We start from the raw sequence: 6,000 nt of genomic DNA on the forward strand, positions 1-6,000 counted from the left end.
TGTAAAACCAACGCATCTGCAAGACATATTTTGGATATATTAGGGTTTGAAGTCTTCGTTTTGTTAGGAGAAATAGATTTTCTAAAAAAAAACATAATATTTGGTTTATATCTACATTATATTGCATGTTCTTTCAGTTACTTTACTTTTACATGATCAGGTTCACGACTTCGGCAGTTGTTTTCCATTTAATCTCGAAATTAAAAAATTGCAGATACGTTGGTTTTACACTCACGGTGCGATATATAAGGCTATGATGGCTAAAAACTATAAAGAATCAAAGTAATAAAACATGTCACAAATGACCTTTGAGTACACAAGTGAGTTTCGTGAGCCATCGGATTTCAGATGTATTCATAATCTGCTGCGAATCTCCAAAACTCGTGTTGCCGTCTGACATAAAAACAGGAGATCACTTATATCAAAATAAAAAACTTTTATGTGCTCATATTAGACAAGAACTGCCGAAGAAACCTAATTAAATACAACATACATACGTAAATCGCTAATACAGAGTTTTTTTTTATATATCATGTAAATTAGGATTTTTAAAATAACATAAATCGATTTATACGTAACATAAAAATGGGTTTATAGTAATTATGCATTAATTTTTATAACTGATGACTTACGTACTTTTACCCAAAGATAGAACATATAATAAAATCAATTATTTAATTAAACAATTAATCATAATATTATATAAATCAAGTGAATTATTGTACAGACAAAACTCAGCTTTGAATTTATTATATTAATGACGTAAATTATATTATTAATATCATAGAATTCAGTGGCGAAAAGTGCCAGCTGGACGGAACTTAATGATTATAACAATCTAAGAACGGTCGCACATACGAAATCGTCATAAATCAAAATCACTAGCAATGTTGAAACTCTTTTTTTGCGCGCACAGGCGGGACCATGCCGAGACGGTGATGTCACGCGGCTAGCAGTGACGAACGACTAACTGCGAAAATCAGCATCTGCGCATGCGCCGGTGTAACATTTTGCTATTCTACCTGCGGTCCATGTTGATTATTTTTTTATATGCGATATGCAGATTTTTTACCGAAAGTGTAGCACCGACGCTATGTGCGGCAGTACATTAACTTACATATTATTGTGTTTTGTGAATGACAAAAACTTCTTCGCCGCTGATATAGCTCAAGTAAGTATTTTTTTTTGAAAAACTATTTGTTTTTATTTGGTTAAATAAATAAGACACAGTTAAACTAGGTTTTATTTTTCTTTTGATGATTGTGTTCGAGCATTGAGCCCACGACGAAACCATCGACTGTAAATATTTTTGCTTTACACCCCATCTGTCGGTTCGTTGAACACTCCCAGCGTTGTTTCCCTTGTTTATTTTTTGACTGATAGCTAAAATTGCAGCCAGCGACATTTAGCATTCGGTTCCCTTGCCTCGACAACACAACCTTCACTGAAATGGTAAAAAAATAATGTTAATCCACAGTTTTTTTTTAATAGCGGCAGACCAGCTTATGATTGACTTCCTCCACCTAACCACACTCAAATTAGCCTATCATCAGTTAATATGCTCCAATTCTTCGGATTAGTCTTGCATCTTATTACGACGACTCTGGTCCTATTCAATGCCTTCCAGCAGGACTGGTACATGGTGTGTAAAACTCCCACCTCCGCACCCGTTATGTATATGCAGCCACGTCATACGCGGCCGGCTAACATAACCCTTACGTGTGCCAGATCAAAGAATTTAAGCCCTCATTTTGTCCCGAGCTGAGCCGCACGGGACTGGTGATGCAACCTTGCACCGAAATGCGAATGCATGATGTTAATTTATATGGCAACTATCAGAGTGACTTTAATTTGAAGAGTCGCAAGGGGAGTCTAGAGTGTCCCGCTCCCCGTACGCTCTAGCGAATTTAGTAAAGGCCGCAAAATTGGCCTCGGTTGCCACCATGTCCGCGTGTCCTATTGGGCCCGAATGGGGTCGGACCTGGGCAAACAACTCTGCTCGTTCGGGGCCCATAAGTGGACAGTCCCACAGGACGTGCTCTGCGTCCTGCTGGTCGTGTCCACATGAGCAAGTCGACCCATGTCTTGCCAAACCAAACCCCTGCAGTTTGGCCGCAAAGTTTCCAAGGCCAGTCATGAATTGACTGGTCCAGTGGGTCGGCATCAGTCTCCTCGTCATGTGTCTCACCGAGACATCTGGAAAGTATAGAAAAGTCTGGCGGCCCTTCCACACGGACACGCTTCCAGCAGGACTATTCCAACATAACACTTCATTCTAAAGATATGATGATTCTGTGACAAAACAGAACGCTGACAAAACAGAACATGAAAAAACAGAACAGCCAGGGGAAAAATAAAACATTAATTTTTATCATATCGTCTCGTCGTCGTCTTAGTTAAGGCGAGATATAGCTAAGCTTGCCGGCAACACCGAGTTGAGTCCCGTTTAATTGAGGCTTTCCAGCGATTAGGAATGCAGATTTGTTTTTTTACGGCTTATTGAAAATTTGTGCTATTAAAAATCTATCAACATAATAAGATAAGAGAATTTCAATATTAAATGTTATATTTTTCCTGAAAGGTCATAGTTCTGTTTTGTCACTGTTCTGTTTTTTCATGTTCTGTTTTGTCCGGTTATCGACATTATATTATGTCGCATTCAGGAAGTTAATTATCCCGGGATGTTATCTGTCAGGCGTGATGTTTTCTAACACAGCCGGTCATGGCCGCTGTCAAATATCGTTGAATCATACTGCAAAATATTTTTAACACATCATACTTGATTCCAAATGCATCCGATTAGAGGCTACAATTAGGTTAAAAAAAAAAAGCAGATGAAATGGAAATCAGCTGGATTATAGCTTGGTGAGTGGAGGGCAAGGGGTGCTAAATGACAAGGTGGGCACATTAAAACCAGCTGTATAGATAAATTTATCAGTTTATTTCATCAAGTTCGGTGATCTACGTAGCAACGAAAAACTAGGAATCGATAAGAGCGGAAGGAACTAGATGAGGTATTCATCCAGCTTTGAATCGACCAGGACAGATGATTATGATACATAAATTAGTGTGTAACTGTTTTTTTTAATGAAAAAATGCATCATAATAATTATTATTCTAAATATTATTTATTTCATTTATCAACATTAATAACTAATAAGTAGGTACATAATTAAAATAAACTTCACATTTTGCAAGGTTTTGAGGATTTGCTTTTACTTCTGCCTCGATTATCTTTCAACGATTCATTTTTTTCAATTTTTTTAAAAGCACTCAAAACCCACGTATTTGATATTGCCAGCGTACTTAAAAACATTGTTTTACACACTCTTATTAAATTACTGTTTAACGGAAAGCGGTAAATGAGTGTTTTGAGACGTTTACTGGGACCGGGCACTGTAAAAGTTTTCTTGTCAATGGCTATAACGTGCTCTAAGATGTATTCCCATTGCTTTTCGTGATCGCCCAACTTCCAAAAGGAATCGAAGATAATTTGACGAATGGATTCGTCAAAGATTGTTCGACATTTTAGCCAACAATTTATTTGACAAGCTTCTCCCACAATTCTCGTAGTTATGGCACCAGTTTTTGGATTCAGAAATTGGCCTGAGTTGTAAAATTTCTTAGCAGTTTTTCTTTTGTGCGATATCTTCTGTATGATATTTTTTATTTTCCTTGGTTCAACAATGTCACTAGTAGATGCATTAGTTTCTCTGTTCTTATTAATTGCTGATAGATTTTTACCATTCATGTCAAAATCTTTATTTAAATCAGAATTCAATAAAATTAAACCAGAATTGTTTTCTGCAATACCATTAACACTATGATCGTCTAATGGTGTATTCCTGAAGCATATAACGTTTTCACTCGCCATGTTCATCTCCATTGCAATGGAACTACAACTGCTAGAAGAATCATTAAAATCAACTGAAAAATCTTCAAATTTGGTGAAATCATTTTGTGTTTGTTTATCATTTGTTTTACCAGCATCACCAGCATTTTCTGAAAATAAAAATAAACCAAGTATTAGGTACTGATATACAAATTTAATGCACTTTCTTTTTGTTGAAAGGTTAATCGACGCTTAGTGGTATTTATTCGGTATTCATTACAATTATAATATATATATAATATTTTTGTATGTACAAAGAAAAATTAAATCCCAATATGTATAGTAAATATATTGAGGGCACGAATACTCAGATGGGCCGTTCACGTTATTTGATGCAATGGATCTAGCTAGAGCTCTCCATAAAGTTGATTGGCGAGAGAACGCTCAGGAAAGAGATTCTGAAGGACGGTTTTGTAGTCGGCCATGGACCTGAATGGGAAAGTAAGTAAGGTATGTATGACGAGATTGCTAACATAACCAAACTTTCATGGAGTGCATTTGGACGCATGAATAGTATCTTCAAACATGACCTTCCATTGTGTTTTAAGCGTAAAGTGTTGTATTACCAGTGCTCACGTATGCATGTGGAACATGGACTCTTGATGTAAAATAAATTAAAAAATGATGAGTAGCGTAATGTGGCATGGAAAGGTTCATATTGGGCATAATGCGGAAATATTACCAAAGAAATCAATGGATAAGGAAGCGGACAAGAGTACGCGGTGTGATAAGGGTCACTGTATAAATAAAATAGCAATGGGCTGGATATGTCTCTCGCTGGACAAATGCCGTCATACATAGGGATTGCAATACAGGTATTTCAAAACCGGTATTCAATTATTTATCGAAACCGTTTCATAAATCCAAAATACCGGTATTTTCGGTATTAAGAAAGCATATACGTTTATGTTTTTCGAAAATGGATTTAATGTTATTTTTTCATTATTTATTACTATTTTGTATACTAAATTTAGTGTATAGTTTTTATGCTACCATAACGCAAATATATAGCCTTAAACCAACAAAAGTTAAATAATATTAAAACAAAATCCCTCAAATATATTTATAGAATTGTCGCGATGAATTAACATATTTCGAAAACGAAAATATTCGTGGCAAATATTTTCAATTATTCTATTTAGTATTATTGGTCCAACGTTGGTAGTATATCCAAAAAAAGTTGAATTTGACAGAGATTTTTCTGTACCCGGACTTCTGCTATATTCATTCAGTATTGCAATCTCTACATGTAGTACCAAACGGGCATTAAACATCCACACGGATGCCCTAAAACCCGCTGAGTACGTGGCAGCAAATATCTAGGGACCGAGAAGAATGGAGGGAGTTGGTTACACATCACATTTTTATTAATTTGCATATTTCGATCAATTTCAGTTTACTTCGGTAGATCTGTGCGAGGGAATCCATTAATACGAGTTGGCTGCCATACATACAGCCAGCGATCCCGGCAAGGTCCTCATCGCGTGAAAATCTCCTGGGAATGCTCAACACACAAATCCAAAGGATGTAGAGCCTGTATACACACCATCGAGGATACAATAGTCCAATTCAAAAATATACATAATCACTAAATAATCAAATAATGTGTATTTACTATTTAGTACTTAAAGAATACCTACATGTTTTAAAAGATTAAAAATCGTATGCCAAATATTAATTGTAAAATACTAGGTACGAAATTAATTATAGGTACCTACACTAAACTAATGTCATGAATAAAAGATACTCGATTATGGACGCTTTGTTACTAAATTCTGGTCATAATTTTATATATATACGGTTGACAACACTAGCCTGCACAAATTTGAATTAATGCGTTCAATAATTATGCTTGTGGAAACAGCTTGCACAACCAAAATGCTTGCGCAAAATATTAGTATAGACGCTCATGTATGTACATGTGTAACCACCTATATTTAGTAAAATATATTCCGAGAATATATTTTATAAGCAGGTGAATATTTATTTTTGTTGCAGAATTTAATTATTGACTAAATAACGTATACGTATATGATACGTCCTGTATACTTTAATAAATGATAAGTATTGTTGAAACTAGTAGGTAAGTCGTTTCACTAACTTATCCT

The sequence above is a fragment of the Rhyacophila brunnea genome, unplaced genomic scaffold (assembly GCF_057557595.1).
Source record: "Rhyacophila brunnea isolate RB1 unplaced genomic scaffold, BYU_Rbru_1.0 scaffold_18, whole genome shotgun sequence".
Taxonomy (NCBI): domain Eukaryota; kingdom Metazoa; phylum Arthropoda; class Insecta; order Trichoptera; family Rhyacophilidae; genus Rhyacophila; species Rhyacophila brunnea.